This window comes from Tamandua tetradactyla, chromosome 12 (assembly GCF_023851605.1).
Source record: "Tamandua tetradactyla isolate mTamTet1 chromosome 12, mTamTet1.pri, whole genome shotgun sequence".
NCBI lineage: Eukaryota > Metazoa > Chordata > Mammalia > Pilosa > Myrmecophagidae > Tamandua > Tamandua tetradactyla.
The window spans coordinates 83413622-83437168 of NC_135338.1; the positions used below are offsets into that span (position 1 = coordinate 83413622).

A 23547-nucleotide genomic window follows, 5' to 3' on the forward strand; every position below is an offset into this window, starting at 1 on the left:
CCTGCTTTATTGTTCTGCATAGAGCTGGTTTTGAGCCTTGGAAAGAGGTCAGAATACAGAGAGCCGCCCTTGAGAAATCAATCTCTTTATCTTGCCTGGCAAAGGCTTGTCCTCAGGGCCTGGACGCATGCCTGCCTTCCTTCCGCAGATGCTGGGCTGTCTCCCCTTGCTGCCCCCGGTGACCCTGGCAAGGGCCCTGGCTGTGGCTTGTCCTTGAAGCCTATCTTCCTGAACGATAAGCAGTCATTTGCTGCAAGAGGGTTGGGAGCAGAGCCACATGGTTCCCAGCGAGGGTTTCTCGTTTCCCTCCTGGCTGGGACAGTGTGGAGGCCTTTGTCCCAGCTGGGCTCTCTGAGGCTTGGATTCCAGCCCTGGCCAGGTCCCAGGGACGCCGGCTGGTTTCCTTCAGCGGAAGAAGCTTCTCTTTCTGTGTCTGCAGATGGTCCTGCTGTGAGACACCTAGAGTCAGGGTGACTCCGGGAGAGCTGCCGAATGCCCTTCCTTTAAGGAGATGAGGGGGAAGGGCTGTTGGCTGGCTGGAGACGGCCTGGAGATCAACTGGTTTCTGTCCGGTACGTCTCCTGAAATTGTTCACCCTGTCCCCTTCATTATTTGGCTCCTCTTTAATCCTCTTAGCCATATTGACAGGATGGCTCTAGAACACTCTCGGCACGTCTCTGCATAAACTTCCACCTGCATCCTGCCACAATCCTGCTCCGAAGCCTTTCACGGCTCCCTATAGTCTAAAGCCCTGCTTCTTGAACTGCAGCATATCTCATATTTGCCTGGAGTACTGCTGAAAGATCAGCCCGCCCCAGGTCCCATCATGGACTTGGGAATCAGAGCCTCTAGGGGTGGGACGCCAGGATCTGAAAGTCTAACTCGATGTCCAGGTGATCTAGAGTTTGAACTCCCTGCAGGGTGTCCAGGGCCTTCTCTCTGCAGGCTGACCCTGGCTCCTTTTCCAGCTCATCTGCTTCTCTAAGCAAGAATGCTTTGCTCTAGCTGGATGTTTCCATCTTCTGGCCTTTCGTTTATACCGTTTCAACAACCTGGGCTGCTGCCACAGACAGACTTTTCCTTTTCTGCACGAGAGCCATCTCGTCCTTCTCCTACCTAGATAGTTCTAGTGGGACTGTAGGTTGTGGTGTCCTCTCCCTCCTGGCCACATCATTTGACAGAGGGCCCAAGCTTGCCCAATCGTAGTGCTCCCACTAGCATCAGGGGTTGGCCCAGGGACAAGCATTTGATCCAAGCAAATCAGGTTTTCTGTATGGCTCTGAGAAAAATGTCTTTCTGCTTGGTTTGCCAAGCTAGGATGACATAAGCCTGGGCTACTGGAGGCCTCTTCCTTGACAGCATAATCCATTTGCAGGAAGAAAAAAAAAGCTCGACACACAAATGTAAGGTTTGTTGAGATAAGGAAGTGTAGAGAGAATATAAGTGAAAGAATAAGATCAACGTTTGAGTCCCTGGATCCAGCCATACCTGAAACCAACCCACCTCTGGACCTTTCAGTTTACATAAGCCAATAGATTGCCTTTTTGCCTTTGCTGGTCCTATTTGGGTTTCTGTCACTTGTTACAGAAAAATCCTGTCTCCTGCAAATCCCCCTTCCCAATTCTTTCATCCATCCTTCTATTTGTCCCTCCTTCTGTCCTTCTGCTTTTCATCCCAACTCAACTCAGATCTGCCCTTTTCTTTCATGTCTGGCCTGCAGAGCTGCTCCCTCTAGGTAACTCCAGTAGTCAAGGGGTGGGAGGAGGATTTCCCAGGTGTTCTAATTTCTAACCACTGGCCCACCCTGTCCCATAAGAACATTTTAAGATCTCTTACTGTCTGTACCTTGTGTAACAGGGTGAGTCATTCAGATAAACAGTACCCTTGTCTTTTGTGTATGTGTTTGGCTGCTGTGAACTTAGTATGTGTGTGGTTGCTCTGGATGCTATGGACATCCAGCATCTCTTTTCTGTACCCAGGCCCACACACAAGGTCCCTGGGGCAGCCAGAGAGAACATCTTCCGCCCACATCTTCCGAGCAGCCTTGGGCACAGCTTGGTCCCAACCAAAGAACATGGGGCTCCCCAGAGGCTTTCGGAGGGAAGGTGTCAAAAGGTGAGTGAGTATGAAAAATGACCTGGTGTCATATTGTTGTTGGTTTTGAGGGTGTGACATTTTCCTTTTGCAGCTGTGTGTTCTCCAGAGGGTTTCCCACCTCCATCCCAGGAAAGGGAAGCCGACTCCAGGTGACTGGAAGGGCTGAGCCCTTCCCACGGGAGGGCCACTGATCTTTGTAGCCCTGGAGGGGCTGGGTCACTGGGGGGAATAGGATGGAGGCTGGTGCTTTGGGTCAGTGGGGGTGGTGTTGGAAGTGCATAGGAGCATGACCCAGCCCTGGAGCTTGGACCACCCCGAGAGAGAGGAAGGGATGGGTGCTGGAGCAACCTGTAGTTCCCAGTTTGGTGAGGGACCTGGTTTCATTGATCCCTCACCATCGGCACAGGCCTGGGTGGCAGCTCAGTGTCCAAAGGCCCAGGCTTTTCCCAAATTGCCCAGATCAGGTCCTATATGACTCTGAACAGCTGAGGTTGAATTTCTTGGCAACTGGGGAGTGGGATTTATAGACGGTGACAAATGGCACTGGGGAGGGGAGCAGAGGACAGCATGGTCGGGGTGCAGGGAGACCTGTTCCCCATGCTTGTGTGGTACTGCACTTTCACGATAGGGATGGGTTCCTGAATCGCTTGCTCAAAGGTGAATTTTTTTTTTAAGTTTAGGACTTTTCATTTAAAAACAAAGAAAAATTTCTCGCACCCAAGTATGATGGAGCAAGTTCTTATGAACTACACATCTGTCAGGTGATGCATGGCGCTTTTCATTGCTTAACTGGAGCTGTTTTGATCTCTGGTTTCATACTTAGGCTGTTAATTTGGAGGATGTGTATGTCCCATTTCCCCAGCTGTGCCCGAGCCCTGCTTCTGATGCTTTGAAGTGCCTGCAACCTCTACAGCCCAGCCTAAGAAGGAAGCCCCAAAGTGTGGAATCTATTATAATAATAAAGCTAATAATAACCTTTATGGAGGGCTTAGTAAGTCTAAGCCCTTTACATGAATTATTTCATGTAACCTTCTGAACAGCCATCTGACTTAAGAACGATAGTTCTAATACAAGTGGAGGATCAAGGAGCCCAGCTGCGGTGATGAAGCTGAACCCTATGAGGGATACAGTTCAGGGCACTGGGAAGGGGCAGAGCCTGGGACCTGGTCCCAGGAGGGACATGGCTTCCCATCACCCATTGCTGTGAACGTGTCACTCATGATCGGCTGTCTTTCTCCATTCATAGAGTGAAGTGGTCCAACCTGACACTCACCAGCTCCCCTTTGCAGGCTCCATGTCCATCTGCATTTTGAGGGGTGGGGAGAAGCATCTACTCCAGGCTGATCTGGGTCAGCTATGGGAACCTTTGAGCATGGTGCTTTGTTTCTCTGAGCCTCAGTTTTCTTGTCTGTAAAATAGAAACAGTTATACTTTATAGTTGGGAGGAATGAATGAGATCATCTCTGGTGACAGCCATGTAGTTGGGAATCAATCAACATCATATCTTTCAGTGGGGAGCATGTCTGGCTATTTCTCTTTCCCACTGCTGGAATGGGAGCAGAAGGCACTGGACCACAGCGCTGGGGACTCCCCCTGTCTCTGGGGACCTGGGGGTTATTACCCCTCATTTGGTTGAGCCACCCAGATGTCTGGCTCCCTCCAGTTCCCTCTTGGTCACCCACTCAGTGCCCAACACTCAGGGAACAAAGATGGTAACACCCAGCCAGCTGCCCTCAAGGGCTCACAGTCCTGGGGACACAGAGTGGGCATGTTCTAGTTTGCTAGCTGCCAGAATGCAATATACCAGAAACGGAATGGCTTTTAAAAAGGGACTTTAATAAGTTGCAAGTTAACTGTTTGTAGGCTGTGGAAATGTCCCAATTAAATCAAGTCTATAGAAATGTTCAATGAAAGGCATCCAGCGAAAGATACCTTCATTCAAAAAGGCCGATAAAGTTCAGGGTCTCAAGTAAGAAGGCACATGGTGAACGTGGTCAGGGTTTCTCTCTCATCTGGAAAGGCACATGGTGAACACAGTCCGGGCTTCTCTCTCATCTTGTAGGGCACATGGCGGACACGGTGTCATGTGCTAGCTTTCTCTCCTGGCTTCCTGTTTCATGAAGCCCCCCAGGAGGCGTTTTCCTTCTTCATCTCCAAACCACTGGCTGGTGGACTCTGCTTCGTGGTGCTGCAGCATTCTGTGCTCTCTCTGAATCTTTCACTTTCTCCTAAATGTTTCCTCTTTTCTAGGATTCCCATAAATGAATCACGCCCCACTTGAATGGGTGGAGACATGCCTCCACCTAATCCGGTTTAACAACCACTCTTGATTGAGTCACATCTCCAGGAGGATGATCTAATTACAGTTTCAAACATAGAATACTGAATAGGGATTAGAAGAAACAGCTGCCTTTACAAAATGGGATTAGGATTAACACATGGCTTTTCTAGGGGACACACACATTTCAAACCAGCACAGGGGACCGAGGGTTATAAAGGCAGATACCCGTGCAGTCCTGGAGGTCTGCCCAGAGGAGCAGGGCATAAGAAGCTGCTATGCCCTTCCCTAAGAGGGAAGAAATAGGCTGCTGGGAAAACTGCATACATGACAAATGCTAAGTGAAAAAAGTGGTGAGCACATGTGTTGAATAGATGTGATTGTATCTGTCGGGAAGAAACTGGTAGCGGTTTTTAGTCGCTTCTGGGAAAAGGAACTGGGGGCCTAGAGAAGGTGGGGACACTTACAGCCTATTTCCTTTAATATGGTTTGATTCTTTTTTTTTCAACCAATGGCAAGATTATTGTCTGAGAGTGTTGGCATTGAGAAAGCTCCTGATTCGGTAACCAAGGCAGATGTGCTCAGGTTGTCACTGACCTCCTTCCCCAGCTGACCCGTGAACGGGGCTCCCCGGTCCCTCTATAAAACGGGCTGTACCCACCCCCCACAGTCTCTGGGTCTACTCCCACACTCGTTTATGACAGTTGCACTTGTTATAATAATGATATAGTTTAGTTAAATAGGTATAAACCAATGAGATTTGAGGGTAATAGCAGATTTTTGTTTCTCTAAAATATAAGTTGGATGCTTTGGAAATGCTTGAGGTCTGTTTACACAAACTGCCGTCAACATAAAGGGGGTTAAGACAGCTGTAAAGCACTGAGGAAAAACCAGTCCCAGGAGATGCTGCCCTCTTGTCCTCACATGTGTCTCAAAGTTCTTGCCCCACTTTGTGGAAAACCAAGCTGGCAATCATAGATGGAGCATAACAGATATGATTTATACCAAAAAAAAGTGGATGGATTCCACTGGGTGACTCATTCTCAAATAAAAGGCCTTGAACCTACATCAAAGGGTAGTTAAATGTGTTTTTAGTTAAAAGCTTTAAATTATGAGACTAGCTTTATTTTATGATTCTCCACTTTAACCATCCTTTTCAATTAATCCACCTACAACCGGTCATAGCCTGGTGAGAAAAAGGGTGTTAGGGATTGAATTGTGTGCCCCCAAAAGACATGTTCAAGTCCTAACCCCCTGGTTCCCTGAATGTGAACTTCTTTGGAAAAAGGGTCTTTGAAGATATGAACCAAACTGGGTTAGCTTGGGCCCTGATCCAGTAAGACCGGCGTCCTTAAGGAAGAGGCAATTTGAGCAGAGAGTGAGACACTGGGAGAAAGTCCAGCGAAGGCAGAGAAGGCAGAGACTGAAGAACGCCAAGGGCTGCTGGCAAATGCTGGAAGCTGGGAGCGCCAAGAAGGGATTCTCTTCCTCAGGTTTCAGAGGGAGCACGGTCCCATGGACACCTTGATTTCGGACTTCTGGCCTCCAGAACTGTGAGACACTAAATATCCATTATGTTAAGTTCCCCGAGTGTTTGGCACTGAGTGGGTGACCAAGGCTGGTGGTACTTGTTACAGCAGCCCCAGGAGACTAAGACGGAGGCTTCCGGCCGTAGAGATGTGGGGGTTTCGTAGAGTCATGCATTCACCACAGCCTTTCTGAGGGCGAGTCCCCAGAAGTTCTCTGCTTCCATCTGGTCCCTTCACCCCCAGCCCCCTAGCAGGGCCCGGGACTCTTGGGCAGCGAGATGGAGGCCTTCCCCACCATCCTGAGCCCTGGGTCTCCCCTCTCTTCCCCTCAGCTGGCTCGTCTCTCCTTCTCCCTACGGGGGAGCTGACAGGCACCCTGGTCCCACACGCACACAAAACTCTGTTTCATGTTCTTGCTCCTTTGAGACTGTCTCTGCTTGCTCTTGAGCTGGGAGAGAGAAGCCAGCCTTCAGGGAATCAGAAAGTGTCAGAGGGGGGATGTCCCGGGGAAACACCTAGAATTGAGGGATTTGCCTGGGGGCGATCTCAGGACACAGAAATACTCACAGCCAAGTGAAAACACAGTGGTTATTCCTGGGGGTGGGGGTCGGGTGGGACTGGGGGACGTCTTAATTTTCTTCTTTGAATTTAAATGTTTTATTTTCCCAACCCCCTACAAAAACACTTATTTCTTTAATAATTGGAGGGGAATGGGACTAAGAATAAAGGGAGGAGGGATTAAGAGTGGAGCGGGGAGGGATTAAGATGGAGGGGGAGGGATTAAGAGTGGAGGCAGTTGATTCCCCAGATCTCGGCCCCCTCCTCCCAGAGCCACAGATCTTCTTCTAGGTGAGTGGTGGCTGTGTGGTTGAGTCCCTAGGGCAGACTGGGCGTCACCTTCAGCAGAAGACCACAGCGAGGGGCGGGGCTGGCCCGAGGAAGCCGGGGAAGGCCCTGATGGTGCCTGCAGCCCTAGTGCAGATGATTCTCACTCAGTGCCTGGCGGGATCCGGGCACCAGGGCTCCTGCAGCCCAGGGTTAGAAGCTGCACGTTAGAGGCGGGAAAGATGGGCTCTGCTTCTCATGCACACACGCTCCTTTGCCCCACCCCTTTGCCCCCGCAGTGCACACTTTCCCTCCACCCCAGAAGAGAGAATTTCCCCAAAGAACTGAAAACAGGGATTCAAACAGATACTTGAACACCAATGTCCATAGCAGCATTATTCACAGTAGACAAAAGGCAGAGACAACCCGAGCGTCCACTTACAGATGAATGAATAAATAAAATGTGGTGCATACATGCAATGGAATATTATTCAGTCCTGAAAAGGAATGAGGTCATGATACACACTACAATGTGGATGAACCTTGGAAACATTATTATACTGAGTGAAAGAAGCCAGACACCAAAGGACAAATATTGCACGGTTCCACTTATACAAAATATCCAGAACAGACAAATTCAAAGAGATGGAAAGTAGATTAGAGGTTACCCAGTGTGGGGGAAGGGGGAACAGGGAGTTATTGCTTAATGGGTACAAAGCTTCTGTTTGGGGTGATGAAAAAGTTTGGAAATAGTGGTGAGGGTTGCACAACATTGTGGATGGAACTCATGCCACTGAACTGTACACTCAAAAATGATTAAAATCACAAATTTCATGTTGTGTATATTTTACCATAATAAAATTGAAAAAATATATATATAGTACACTTATTTGCTTTTTTAATAAGAAAGTAATTGTATTCGTAAGGGTTATTGCTCTAACAAATAGTCCCCAAATGCCTAATGGCTCAAACACAACAGAAGTTTTTCTGCACATCTTATGGTGTAGTTGTTCATCCTTAGTTTATTTCTACTCACCTGCAAGTCCGAAGCTGTCCAGGTCAGTCGAGGCTGAGCAGGGAGAGGTTGTGTTCCAGACAGTGATTCAGGGACCCAGGCTGCCAGGAGCGCGGCCATCTCCAGCTCAGGGCTTCCTTCCAAGGTTGTCCCAGGCATTGGCATGTGGCCAGCTGGAGCAGAACAAGCTTGGCAGCTCTTGCAAGGCAGAGTATTTGCAAGTCAGTCCTGAGAGTCATAACATAACTTCCACTTAACATTTTATTGGCCAGAACTTGGTCTCAGGGCCAAACCTAACTGTCGTGGAGACTGAGAACTGTAGTCTGGCTGTGTGCTCAGGGCGAAGGAGATGCCAGTTTTGATTAGGATGACCCGTGTGATTTATCGTTCAAACCACAACTTTGCAGAGAGCAAAAGAGGGTGCAGTTAAGTCATGCCAGGGCAGGAGGTGTGAACTGGGACTGAGGCAGGTGGTTCCTGCAAGGGCCGGAGCAGGCAAGGACTAGCAAGTGAGAATATATTTTCTTATTTTCCTCCTTTTCAATAAAAAAGGAAGCCAGGCCATGTGTCCTGTTCTATTCCTTGTTTTTTTTTTTTTGTGGTTGTTATTTTTATTTTTTCATTTCTCTACTTATCAATATATCCTGAAGATTTGTTCATGTAGAAGCTTTCTTTTGGAAAGTTGTTTTTGTTTTACTTTGGTTCAGTGAACTGTAATGAACCAGTCCCTATTGATGAACTCAAGTTGTTTCAATTTTTTGCTATTAGAAACAGCACAATGGATTACACTGTGCAAACATCATTATAGGTACAATTTAAATAGAAGCGATAGTAATGAAAGAAACTGCAGGCCCCTTTCATCTACGTAAGTGTGCATCTCAAATAATGCATTAGGCAATTTTTAAATTTTTGTACTTCTATATAAAGTGGATTAAAGTTTTTTTTTAATTCTGGGACTCCCCTGTTATTTTCCTCAAAATTATTTATTTATCCATTTAATGAGTGTTGGATTACACTGAATGAATGTACCATATTTAAAAAATAATTTGGTCTACTTTTACAAGTTGTTTGTACCATTGCCTGTGTTTGGGTTCTTGCATAATGCTACCGTGAATATGCTTGTTTCTGTCTCCTTGTGACCAATGCATGCGTTTTCTCTACCTCTTATGGTGGATTTGCTCTTTCTGAGAGCAGATGTATATTCGCCTTCATCAGCTGCCATCAAACTGCATTAGAGGTTGAGCGCCTTTTCATTTCATCATAATTCAAGTTTCTTCTTTTGTCAATGCCTTTTTCCAGTCTTTGGCTCATTTTTCTACTGTGTTGTTTATCTTTTTCACATTGAGTCGAAGGAGTCCTTTTTATATTTTGAGTACTCATTCTGTGTTCATTATAATTTTTGTCAGAATTTTTAGGATGCGACTTGTGTTTTCCCTCTTTATGATATCTTTTGATAACAAATATTTCATAAATGTAATGAGTTTCCAGTTAATCTTTTCTCAAAGGTTGGGGCTTTTTTTGTTTTGTTATGTGCTTGAGAATCCTTCCTTAGCTGAGTTCTCTAACTGACCTTGACACAGGTGCAGACGTGGTTCAGTTATTTGAGTAACTCGCTCAAGGTCAAAGATCAATGCCCAGATTCTAAGGCCTTCTGTCTTCCTGATAAGCAGCCAGTGCAACCCCAGCCTCCCTAGGCCAGAATGAGCCCAGGGGACACCCAGGAGATACCTGCCCTGCTGCACCCTGCCAGCACCCCTCTTTTCTCAGACTCTGTCCACTCTTGAGCACTTTCTCTGTTAGGCTAGAATTTCAGTTTCTATCTAAAAGTGCTTTCCCATCCTTGGACTGGCCTTTAATCCTCAGACAACCAAGTATGTGACTTGTCCTTTGAGATCTTTCCTGGGGAGGAGGGGACCTCAGTGAGTGACTGGAAGTCTCTCCCAAGGGCATATCTAAGAATGACTGTATTTGCCGCTGTTGGGTGATGGATCTCGCTGTAGCTGGGGGCCCGGGGAAGGACCATGGGGAAAGTTGACTCATCGAAGGCCTTCCGAGTGGAGGAGGGTGTTCAGCTTGGCTCTGGGTTTTGATGACTGTGATGATGACGTCATCTGGTTGTGGTTTTGGACTCCATAGAGGCTGGGAGGAGAAGCAAGGGTTTGGAAGCCTAGGAGGAAAGCTGGGAAGGGATTTCACTCTCTCCTGTGGAGAGAGGCACCACTTCTGGGGACAGGCAGAAAACCTGATCGTCTTATATAAAAGAAGGGTAGGTGAGGGGTGGGTAGAGAAACCAGAGAGAGGGGAAAGGAGATGGAAAATCATTTGTCATCCCACCATCCTAAAACGTCAGCTTCTTCTCGGTCACAGGCAGGTACTTTCCATGTCACCATCAGCACACACCAGTTATGTTCCCCTGTCGCTCATTATTTATTTATCCACGTGAAATAGACATCATTTTTAACAGCAATATGAAGTGGCATTAAATCAGTAGCCATTCTTCTGGGGTTTGGCTTGAGCCTATTTCCAGGATTAGATGTTAAACACTGCAGAGGGTTTTTCCTCTTCCTTTGAAGTATTTCCTTCTACTTCACTGTCAGCCATGGGCTGGCTGAGTGAAAGGGGGATGGGTATTTTTATGACTTTTTAAAAGACGCTGTGACGCATTTCTTCTCACAAATGTTTCACTAAATTACAGAACCCAAAATAAATTTCTTGCAATATTTTTAAAGATCGAGTCGGCCAGGAAAAGCTCGCTCACCGGTAATGGAATGTCTCTCCAGTATTATCTCGGAGGGCGTAGCCTTGGTGGCTCTGGAAGGTTCTAATCACTGGCTCTATTTTTGTGGGGCCAGGCTGGAGCAGATAGGAAGGATTTATGGTTGTCTCAACTGATAAGGTTATTCAGAGAAGGTTTTTGGACAACTTAAGAGCTCACTGTGCAGGGTTGGACTGGGGCTCTGAAGGTATCAGACCCCCATGGCCACCCCCACCCCCAGCCCTCACAGCTTGGGCTCCAGGTGGGAAGTGAAATGACTTGGGGGTCAGGAAGCCTTAGCCAGTGCCTTGTCCTGGCTTCTCAAGAGGGGCAGCAAGAGTGGCCATGACCACTGACCCACAGCCTAGCCAGGGTCACCAGGCCAAGGCTTAGAGATGGGGCTGGGTCCAGCTCAGGCAGAGCAAGCGGCCCTTGGAACCACATGCAGGTCCAGTCTTCATGAAAGCTCAGGGCAGCTGCCTCAGCAAAGAGGGCAGACAGGCAGTGCATGGGTGCTCCCCTCTTCCAGCCCAGCCCAGAACCTTCTCCCACTAGGACTGGGAATTCCCAGGGGCAGACAGGACCCATGGCTCATGGTCCCCACACCAGCTGGGACCCAGACCCCTCTGCGGGGTCTGCCCTTCCAGAGCCCAAGTCCATCCCTGCTGACCACTCCAGAGGGAGGTCTTGGCCTCAGCAGGGCCTGCCCAGGACGTGACAGTAGTTTCACTTCCTGTTGGGGGAACAGGGAGGGAGGCTATTTGCGGGCAGGAGTCTGAGAAGGCTTGCTTCTGATCACTCAGAACACATGTCAGACAAAACCCAAACCACTTCCTGGCAGCATGGAGTCTGGGTGTTGGGGCTGGCTCATGCCTCCAGTGCCTGACCCCGCTGATGCAGGCTTCCAAGGCTAGGGCTTCTACGGGATGGTAGGTTTCAGGATGCTTTCCCCCAGTGCAGCCTCACTCAAAGACACGGATTCCTGGGCTCCTCCAACCCTTCCAACATCAAGATTAACAACAGTAAAATAATGCCAACAGCTGTGGCTTACACAGGGCTTCTCACGTGCCAGACACGGATCCAAGAGCTTTACGTATCCTGTGTGTAGATGAGACTGTCATTACCCCCATCTCACCGAGGAGGGAACTGAAGCTCAGAGGGGTTAAAAAAAACTTGCCCAACAAAAGTTATGAATGGACATTTCTCCAAAGAAGATTTAGAAAGTCCAACAAACCTTTCTAAAGAGATGTTCAATCTAATGAGCCTCTAGGGAAATGCTAAGTCAGAACCACAATAAGATACCTCACATCCACAAGGATGGCTTTTCAAAAAAAAATTTAATCCGACCTATTCTTTTTCCTTATCTTTAGAGAAGTTGTGGGTTTACAGAACAACTATGTAAATACAGGATTCCCATATACAACCCAATAACAACTTGCATTGGTGTGGAGCATTTGTCACAACTGTTGACAGCATATTTTTATAATTGTACAATTAACTTTAGTCTGTGGTTCAACTTAGGCATCATTGTGTTATGCAGTTCCATGGATTTTTTAAAAATAGCTATTCTAGTACCATATATATAAGCTAACATTTCCCTTTTTACCACATTCAAACATATATTTCAGTGCTTTTATGTTCACAATGTTGTGCTGCCATCACCACCATCTGTTACCAAAATATGTCCATCATTCAAAATAGAAACTCCGTGCATTTTAAGCCTTCACTCCCTATTCTTAATCACCACCACCCCACTCCCTACCTCCCTGGTCCCTGTAACCTATATTCTAGATTCTGACTCTATGAATTTGCCTACTCTAATTATTTCATATTGGGGAGATCATACAATACTTGTCCTTTTGTGTGTGGCCCATTTCACTCAACATGATGTCCTCAATGGCCATCTATGTTGTCACATGTATCAGAAATTCATTTCTTTCTTTCTTTTTTTTTTTTTTTTAACATGGGCAGGCACTGGGAATCACACCCAGGTCTCCAGCATGGCAGGTGAGAATTCTGGCCTGCCCAGAAATTCATTCCTTTTAATGGCTGAATAATATTCCTTGGGTGTATATCCATTCATCTGTTGATGGACACTTGGGTTGCTACCATCTTTTGGCAATTGTGAATAATACCAGTATGAAGTTGGTATGCAAATATCTGCTTCAATTCCTTTGGGTAAATACCTTTTTGTGGGATTGCCAGGTCACATGGCCAACTCTATACTTAGCTTCCTAGGAACTGCCACACTGTTTTCCACAGCAGTTGCACCATTTTACATTCCCACCAGCAGTGAATGAGTGTTCCTATTACTCCATATCCTCTTCAACACTTGTAATTTTCTGTTTGTTTGTTCTTTTTGAATAGTAGCCATTCTAGTGGGTATGAAATGATATCTCATTGCAGTTTTGATTTTTATTTTCCTAACAGCTAATGATGTTGAACATCTTTTCGTATGCTTTCTGGCCATTTATATACTTCTTTGGAGAAATATCTATCCAACTCTCTTGTCTGTTTTTAAATTGGGTTGTTTACCTTTTGCTGTTGAGTTGAAGGGTTTCTTTATATATTCTGGATGTTAAATCTATATTGGATTTGTGATTTCAAAATATTTTCTCCTATTGTGTAGTTTGTTATTTTACGTTTATAAAGCCCTTTGGTACACAATATTTTTAATTTTTATGCTGTCCCATTTGTTTTATCATTTTATTTTTTGTTGCTTGTGCTTTGGATGTAAAGTCTAAGAAATCATTGCCTAACACAAGGTCTTGAAGAAGCTTCCTTATGTTTTTTTCTGGGAGTTTGATAGTTCTGGCTCTTATATTCATGTTGTTGATCGATTTTGAGTTGATTTTTGTATGTGGTATGAGGTAGGGGTCCACTTTCTTTCTTTTGCAAATGGAGATATAGTTTTCCCAGCACCACTTGTTGAAGAGACTGTTCTTTCCCAATTGAGTGGTGTTTGTCCCCATCTCAAAAATTAGTTGGGTTGGTGTGATGGTGGCTTGGTGGCAGAATTCTTGCCTGCCATGCCAGAGACCCAGATTTGATTCCTGGTGCCCACTCATGCAAAAATAATAATAAATAAATAAATAAATAAATAAATAAATAAATAAATAAATAAATAAAATTAGTTGGCTATAAATTTAGGGTTGATTTCCCAATTCAATTCCATTGGATTTTACGTCTGTCTTTGTACCACTACCATGCTGTTCTGATTACTGTGGCTTTGTAATAAGTTTTAAAATTGAAAAATGTGAGTCCTCCTACATTTTTCTTCTTTTTCAAGATGGTTTTGTGTATTTGGGGCTCCTTATTGTTCCACATAAACTTGGTGATTGGCTTTTCCATTTTTGCAAATAAAGGTATTGGAATTTTGATTAGAATTTGCATTGAATCTGTAAATTGCTTTGCAGAGAATTGACATCTTAACAATATTTAGTCTTCCAATCCATGAGTACAAATGGTTTTCTATTTATTTAAGTGTCTTTGATTTTTTTAAGCAATATTTTATAGTTTTCTGTGTACAAATCCTTTACATCCTTGATTAGATTTAGTCCGAGAATTTTTATTCTTTTAGTTGCTTTTGTAAATGGAATATTTTTCTTGATTTCTTCTTCCAATTATTCATTGCTCTTGTATAGAAGTACTGCTGATTTTGGGTTGCTGATCTTATAACCCACTACTTTGCTGAATTCATTTACTAACTGTAGGAATTGTGTTATGGATTTTGTAGGGTTTTCTATATATAGGATCATGTCATCTGCAAATTGGGAAAGTTTAACTCTTCCTTTCCAATTTGGATGCTTTTCTTTTCCTTCCCAACTGCTCTGACTAGAACTTCCAGCACAAGGTTGAATAACCATGGTGACAATGGGCATCCTTGTCCTGTTCCTGATTTTAGAGGGAAAGCTTTCAGTCTTTCACCATTATGTATGATGTTAACTGTAGGTTTTTCATGGATGCCTGTGCTGGCATGAAACTGTTGTGCCCCCAAAAAGCCATGTTCTTTAATCCTGATTTAATATTGCAGGGTGGTATCTTTTAGATTGGATTGTTTCCATGGAGATGTGACACACCCAATTATGGGTATGAACTTTTGATTATATAGAGATGTGACTCTGCCCATTTAAGGTGTTTTAATTAGCTTACTGGAGCCCTTTAAAAGGGGAGACATTTTGGAGAAAGCTGAGCTGACAGAGACACAGCTATTTGGAGATGCTAGGAGTGCCAACATAGAGATCAGATGCCTAGACATGGATGTTTGGAGATGCAGAGCCCAGCAAATATCGCCATGTGCCTTCTCATGAGACGCTAATCAAGCCAGAATCCAGAGTTGTGTCCAGGAGTACCTAAGTGAAGGCCCACAGATGCTTAGAGAGGAAACCACTGGTATCAAAAGCTAGAACCAACGGAACCAGGAAAAACCAGCAAACACTAGCAAACTACCCTCCCATGTGCCAGATATCAGCCTTTCTTGAGTCAAGGTACCTTTCTCTGGATGCCTTAGTTTGGATATTTTTATGGCCTTAGAACTGTAAACTTGTAACTTAGTAAATCCCCTTTTAAAAAATTGTTGCATTTCTGAAATATTGCAGTCTGACAGCATTTAGCATACTAAAACAATGCCTTTTATCATGTTGAAGAAGTTTCCTTCTATTCCTAGTTTTCTAAATTTTTATCAAGAAAGTGTCCTGGGTTTTGTCAAATGCTTTTTTTGTTGTTGCATTAATTGAGATGATCATGTATTTTTTCCTACATTCTGTTATTGTAGTATATTATATTAATTGATTTTCTTGTATCAAACCACTGTGCTAGTTTGAAGCGATCATGTACCTGAGAAAAGCCATGTTTTAGGCCTGATCCAATCTTGTGGGGGCAGCTGTTTCTCTAATCCTTATTCAATACTGTAGAGTAGAAACTTTTGATAAGATTATCTCCCAGAGGGGGCACATCGATTTTGGGTGTGACCTTTTGATTAGATAGAGATGTGACTCCACCCATTCAAGGTGGGTCGTGATTAGTTTACTGGAGTCCTTTAAAAGGGGAAACATTTTGAAGAAACCATAGAGCTGATGTAGACGTTTGGTGATTGAGACAGAAAGAGCCCAGATGCTAAGCAAGGACTCACAGGAACAGCTAGAACTTGAAGAGAAGAAATCTCTGGCCCAGCAGATACTAAGCTAAGAGATGTAAACCAGAGTTTTTTCCCAGAGCAGCTAAGTGAATGTCCACAGACACTTAGAGAGGATAACAGTGGTATCAGAAGCTGGAAGCAGCAGAACCAGGAACAAGGACCAGCAGATGCCACCCACTTGCCTTCCCAGATCACCCTTCCTTGAGCCAAGGTATCTTTCACTGGATGCCTTGGTTAGGACATATTTATGGCCTTAGAACAGTAAATTTGTCACTTATTAAGTTCCCTTTTTGAAAGCCATTCCATTTTTAGCATATCGGTTTACGGCAGCATTAGTAAACTAATACAACCACCCTTGCATATCCTGGATAAAATCCATTTGACCATGGTGTGTAAATCTATTACTATGCTGTTGGATTTGGTTTGCTAGTGTTTTTGTTGAGGATTTTTGCACCTATATTAATAAGAGATATTGGTCTGTAATTTTCTTTTTTTGTGTTACTTTAAATCTGGCTTTCATATGAGAGTGATGTTGGTCCTGTAGAATGAATTAAGTTGTGTTTCTTCCTCTTAAATTTTTTGAAGAATTTGAGCAGGTTTGGTGTTAATTCTTCTTGAAAAGTTTGGTGAAGTTCCACTGTGAGGCCATTTGGTCTTCAGCTTTTCTTTGCTGGGAGATTTTGACTGATTCAATCTCTTTACTAGATATTGGTTTGTTGAGATCTTCTATCTCTTCTTGAGTCAGTGTAGATAGTTTATGCATACCTATGAATTTCTCTATTTCATCTAGGTTATCTAATTTGTTGATATACAGTTGTTTATAGTATCTTCTGATAGTCCTTTTTATTTCAGTGGAGTTGATAATAATATCTCCCTTTTCATTTCCGATTTTAGCTATTTGTGTCCTTTCTCAATTTCTTCATTAGTTTAACTAAAGGTTGCCAATTTTATTCCTCTTTTCAAATAACTAAGTTTTGGTTTTGTTGATTCTCTCTATTGTTTTTTTAATTCTCTATTGTATTAATCTACAAACTAATCTTTGTAGTTTCCTTCTTTCTGTGCACTTTGGGGTTTACTTTACTTTTTTTTTAAGTTAATTTTATTGAGACATAATTTACATACAACAAAATGCACCCATTTTAATTATATGAAGTTCTCTGAGTTTACACACAAGTACATACATAACTACCACCACAGAAAATTTCCATCACTTCCAGGAGTTCTCTCAACAGTCACTTATTTTTTTTCTTAACTTTTTAAAATGGAAAATATCAAACATAGATCAACGTAGGTAAAATAGTATAATGGACTTTCATGGGCCAGGACTCAACTGCAATGATCAGTTCATGACTTATCTTTCTCATTGATACTCTCATATGTTTCGTCCTCGTATTATGTTGAAACACATTCCAGATATGTAAGTTCATCTGCAAATATTTAAATATAGAAATCTAAAATACAAAAATTATTTTTTAAACAAAAAAACAATGTCATCACACATAGCTAAAACTTGTTTTTAACAATAATTCCTTAATAGTTCATGAATGTCTTATAAGTACCACACACTTTTTTTTTTCTGATTTTTAATTGAGATCAAATTAAATTTATAAATTAACTTGGGGAGACTGTCATCTTTATAGTTGTCTTGCCATTCTTTGAAGTCTTCTTTTAGTCATTCACTGCCATTTTTAAAATTTTAACTTTTTTTATTGTATATTATAACATATACACAAAGCAATGAAATAAAAAAACAATGGTTTTCAAAGCACTCTTCACCAAGTGGTTACAGGACAGATCCCAGAGTTTGTCATGGGCTACCATGTGATCCTCTCATATTTTTCCTTCTAGCTGCTCCAGAATATAGGAGGCTAGAGGACTTAAATATTTTTTTTATCATCACAATCAACTTTTTTTCCCTTCTTTTTTGTGAAAATAACATATATGCAAAAAGCTGTAAATTTCAAAGCACAGCACCACATTAGTTGTAGAACGTATTTCAGACTTTGACATGGGTTACAATTTCACAATTTTAGGCTTTTACTTCTAGCTGCTCTAAAATACTGGAGACTAAAAGAGATGTCAATGTAATGATTCAGCATTCATATTCATTTGTTAAATCTTATCTTCTATGTATAACTCCACCATCACTTTTGATCTTTCCATACTTCTCTTTTAGGGGTGTTTGGGCTATGGCAAGTTTAAATTTTTGATATTGGAAGAGTCTGTCACTAATATGGGGTAGGGAGACGGAACTATCTGATGCTCTGGAGAGGCTGGGCTAGGTTTCAGGGCTTATCTGGACCAGGGACCCATCTGGAGGTGGCAGGTTTCTGGAAAGTTACTCTAGTGCATGGAACCCTTGTGGAATCTTATATATTGCTCTAGGTGTTCTTTAGGATTGGCTGGAATGGTCCTGGTTGGGTGGGGTTTACTTTTCTTTTTCTAGTTCTTCTAGTTTTGAGGTTAGGTCACTGATTTTAATGTTTCTTCATTTTTAATGTAAGCATTTAGAGCTATAAATTTCCCTCTCAGCACTGCCCTTGCTGCTCCCCATAAGTTTTGGTATGTTGCATTTTCATTTTCATTCACCTCAAGGTATTTCCCAATTTCCCTTGTGATTTCCTCTTTAACCCAATGGTTGTTTAAGAGCATGCTCTTTAATTTCCATATATTTGTGAATTTTGCATTTCTCCTTCTGTTATCAATTTTTAGCTTCATTCTACAGTGGTTGGAGAAGATACATTTGTATAATTTCAGTATTTTTTAATTTGTTGAAACTAGTTTTGTGACCTAAGTTATGGTCTATTCTTGAGAATGATGCCAGTGCATTAGAGAAGAATTTGTGCTCTGTTGCTGTTGGGTCAAGTTTTCTGTATTTGTCTGTTAGGTCTAGTTGTTTAATGTACTGTTCAAGTCTTTTATTTCCTTATTGATCTTCTATCTCATTGTTCCACTCATTATTGAAAATAGTGTATTAAAATCTCATATCGTTAATACAGAACCGTCAATTTTCCCCTTCAAATCTGCCAGTGGTTGCTTCATACATGTTGGGGCTCTGCTATTCACTGCATATATATTTATATTTGTACTTATTATTAAATTAACCCCTTTGTCAGTATATAATGACCATCTTTGTCCCTCATAACTGTTTTTTACTTAGTCTATTTGATCTGAATTAGTATAGCTGCCCCAGATCTCTTTGGGTTACCATTTGTATGGTTTATATTTTTTCCATCCTTTTACTTTCAACCTACTCATGTCTTTCAATTTAAGTTGAGAGTCTTGCAGACAGTATATGTTTGGATCATGCTTTTTTTTTTTAATCCATTCTGCCAATCTCTGCCTTTTGACTGGAGAGTTTACTCTTATTTAAAGTCACTAATGATAATATGGGACTTTCTCATGCCATTTTACTAGTTAGTCTTTGTAAGTCATAACTTTTTTGTCCATCAATTCTTCTGTTAATGCCTAAATTTATATTTATTTGATTTTTTGTATCATACCATATTGAATGCCTTCTCATTTCTGCCTGGATATATTTTTCATGTGGTTACCATGAGGTTAAACTTTAACACCCTAAATATATAACAGTCGTATTTGTTTTGATATTCACTTGATGCCAATAGCATACACATACACTTTTCCTAGAACTCTCCACCCCCATCTTTATTTGTACTTTTTACAATTTATATCTTTGTGCATTATATGTCTCAAACCATAGATTTATCATTATTTGTTATGCATCTGCATGTCAGTAGCTGTAGGAAGTAAGACATAGAGTTAAATAGCAAATATTACAATACAATAGTACTGGCATTTATGATTTCCCAAATGGTTACCTTTACCTGGAGTCTCTTTTTATTTATACCACTTTGAAACACTGACTATTGTCATTTCCTTTCAGTCTGAAGAGCTCCCTCTATCATTGCTTCTAGGACAGATGTAGTGGTAATGAACTTCCACAGCTTTTGCTTATTGGGGAATATATAAACCTCACATTCATTTTTGAAAGAAAAATATAAAATTCTTGGTTGGTAGCTGTGTCAGTGTGAAATGGTTTATGTTCCCTAGAAAAGCCATGTTTTAATACTTATCAACCTTGTGGGAGCAACAGTTACTTCTAATCCCTATTTAGTACTGAATGGTGGAAACTTATCTCCATGGAGATGTGACTCAATCAAGTGGATATTAAACTTGATTAGGTGGAGACATGTCTCCAACTATTCCAGGTGGGTCTTGATTGGTTTTACTGGAATCCTTCAAGAGAAGAAGCACTTTGGAAGAAGCTAGAGAATGATAAGAGAGAAAGCCACAAGATTCTTAGAGAGCAGAGAATGCTGCAGAAACACAAAGCAGAGAGTCCACCAGCCAGTGACTTTTAGAGATAAAGAAGGAAAATGCCTCCTGGAGAGCTTCATAAAACAGGAAGCCAGAAGTGAAAGCTAGCAGACTTTGCCATGTGCCTTTCCAGCCAAGGGAGAAACCCTGAATGTCATCCACCTTCCTGAACGTAGTTATCTTTCCCTGGATGCCTTAGATTGGACATTTCTATAGACTTGTCTTAATTGGGACATTTTCTTGGCCTTAGAACTGTAAATTAGCAACTTATTAAATCCCCCTTTTTAAAAGCCATTCTGTTTCTGATATGTTGCATTCTGGCAGCTAGCAAACTAGAACAGTAGCTGTTTTCTTTCAGTACTTAAAGTATTTCAATCCACTGCCTTCCTGCCACCATGTTTCCTGATGAGAAATTGGCACTCAATTTAACCAAGACTCCCTTGTACATAAGGTGTTGCTTTTCTCTTGCAGCTTTCAGAACTCTCTCCTTGTCCTTTGCATTTGACAGTTTGATCAATATGTGATGGCAATTATTTTTTTTCTTCAAGATTATCCTGTATGGTGTTCTCTGGGCATCTTAGTTGTGCTTATTTACATCTTTTGCTATGTTTGGGAAGTTTTCTGTCATTCTTTTTCTGAATACTCCTCTGTCCCTTTCTTTTTTCTTCTTCTGTAACTCCCATAATGCATAATTGGTATGCTTCGTGATGTCCCAGAAGTCTCTTAGGCTATTTTTGCTTTTTTCTTCTGTTCTGCTCCTCAGCCTGACTTATTTCAATTGTCTTGTCTTTGAGTTCACTGATTCTTTCTTCTCCCAGTTCCAGTCTGCTGTTGAAACCCTCCTGGGAATTTTTCATTTCAGTTACTGTGGCCTCCAACTCTCCAACTCCAGTGATTCTGTTTGGTTCCTTCTGTAAGAATTTGAGAATCCGAGAGTTTTGTCACGCAAAGGAGGACTCCAAGAGACGTTTTCTCATGCAACATGCAAGGGGTTTATTTTCCACACATGTGTGGGGCTCCCTGAACACGCAGGAACAGAGAGCCCCGAACCTAAGTCTGCAAAAGCTTTTTAAAGGGTAAGATGAGGGGGGTGGGGGTTGAGCATGGGTCACAGGTGCTGTTTTGCAAAAAAGCAGATAAGAACAGTTTTACAATAAGCATTTTTTAACAGTTTTACAAGTAACCTTGGCGCCAGGATTGTTTATCTTCAGCCTGATGGGGCCCATAATTCTTTTCTTTATAATTCTTAACTCACACCAAATGCATAGCCGTGAATATAAAATGACACAAATGCTTTTGCTGGATATTTCAGAAGCTGAAATATATGTAAATAGCTAAATTAAGCAGGAAAAATTAGCTACTGTTAAGCTTTATAAAATTCCCTTTTACACTTCTTAAAATTTTTATCTCCTTATTGATATTTTCATATTGTTCATTCATTGTTTTCCTGATATTGTTCAATTCTACTGTGTCTCTAATCTGGCCTTCTTTGGGATGTTTTCTGGAATTTTATCCCCATCTTTTAGATAGATCATCATTTCCTGTTTCTTTGTCTTGTGATCTTTTGTTGCACGCTGTACATTTTAATATTTTAAAATGTTCACAGTGGAATTTATTTCCTGGGATGTGTGTTTCTTAAGTTTGTAACTCACAGGTGACATGACAGGGATTCTCTTGAATGTCATTCCTTCTATCAAGAAGGTCTGCCCCAGGCGAATGCAAAAAGTACAGGTTCCTCCTGTCCTTTCTGGGCCTGTATCTTATCCTGAGCATGTGCTAGCTCATAGCCTTAGGGGTCCCTCTGTTTACAGGAGTTCGAATACCTGCTCCAGTTCCTGGGAAACAGAGCTTCCTCTCCAGGGTGTTTCAACTGTTTCACTGTTTATCTGTTTAAAGCAGATAAGCCCCAGGCCATCCACCTGGTTTCTTATACTGTCTCAAGCTGCTTTTACCTGTAGGGCAAATTCTGCGAGGGGGTGCACACTGGATGGGAGTTTCCCAAATCAGTCTTTCCCAGCTGGAACAAGGCCAGGGACCCACAAAGGGAGCACAGGTGACTCCAAACTGTCCTGGACAAGGGATGACGGAGAGGCAAGGAAGGGTGCCAGAAGCTTCTTTCACTACACCTCAAACCTCTGCTATCTTGACCTCCCAGCAAATGCAGCCTTTCAACCATCCTCCACAACTCCGAGAAAGCATAGCATCTTTAAATCTCTACTGCCGCATTTGTCCAGGGCAGATTGGAACCACGGCTGCCCTGAGGACCAGGCCTCTAGCTATCTGAAGTTGCTAATCAAAGCGAGGACCTTGGCCCGCCCCCACCCTGGATCCTGGGGAAGTGAATTTTTATGTTCCTTTCTGGCACTGGCAAGGAAGCCTGGGATTGGGCCTCTTAGTGGCCTGCTGTGAGAGTGGCGGGTGGGCACCAGTAACCACTACATGGAGAGAGCAGTTTATTGGTACTTTTAGGCTCTTGCTTCTGCTTCTCGCTGGTTGTGCACAGCGTTCTACTGAACTCCAGAGTTTCTAAGCAGGTGATTCAAACAGTTCCTGTCTGTTTAATAGCTGTTCTGGTGGAAGAACTGATTCCGGAAGCTTCCTACTCTGCCATGTTACCACAAGTCTCCCCTGGCTATTAATATTGAAATGTAAAATAATACGTGTCGTTGAGGATGTAGATTAATTGGAGCCCTTACACATTGTTGATGGGAATGTAAAATGATGCAACTGCTTTGGAAAACAGTTTGGTGGTTCTTTAGAAATTTAAACATAGAATTACCACATGAACCAGCAATTTCCCTCCTAGGCATATCCCCCAAATAACTGAAAGCAGGGACTCAGGCAGATACTTTCACAGCAATGTTCACAACAGTGTCATTCACAATAGCCAGGAGGAAGAAACAACCCAAGTGTTCATCACAAGTGTACACAAAATGTTTGTGTACACACAATGAAATATTCAGCCCTAAAAAGGAATGAAGTTATGATACATGCTACAACACAGATGAACTTTGAAGACATTATGCTAAGACAAAGAAGCCAGACACCAAAGAATGAATGTTGCATGATTCTGCTTATACAAAATACCTAGAATAGATAAATTCATAAAGATAAAGAGTAGATTAGGGATTACCAGGAGTTGTGGGAGGGAAACTGAGGAGTTATTGCTTAATAGTTAAAGTTTCTGTTTTAGATGAGGAAAAAGTTTTGATAGTGGAAAGTGGTGATGGTTGCTCAACATTGTGAATATGTTTAATGCCACTGAAGTGTACACTTAAAAATGATTAAAGTTGAAGCCAATCTGGCTGGATCTAAGGTAAACCAGAATAAAAGGTGATAGTGTATGTGCTCTACACTTTCACCTATTATATGAGATCAGAAGCAGAGAGGTTTATTATGTCTAGAACCTAAATTTTTGGTAATACATAATCTAAATCAACCTGTCTGGATAGCTCATTTAAACAACCCAAACTCCTGGAGTCCAGAATGGGAACGAGGCCTTGTAATTGTGTATAGCTTACATCTCAGACTATGGTGGGCTGATAATTAAAAAGTATTGGCAGAGCCCCTTGA

General features: G+C 42.4%; 1 long non-coding RNA gene across 1 annotated transcript in view; it reads left to right on the forward strand.

The window, feature by feature from the left end:
• Positions 1-248: 248 nt before the first annotated feature.
• Positions 249-23547, forward strand: part of LOC143652425 (uncharacterized) — a 35356-nt gene continuing 12057 nt past the window's right edge. The window contains exons 1-2 of the long non-coding RNA XR_013160649.1: positions 249-572; positions 1980-2115. This is a non-coding gene — a long non-coding RNA (uncharacterized LOC143652425). The remainder of the gene's footprint in view (positions 573-1979; positions 2116-23547) is intronic.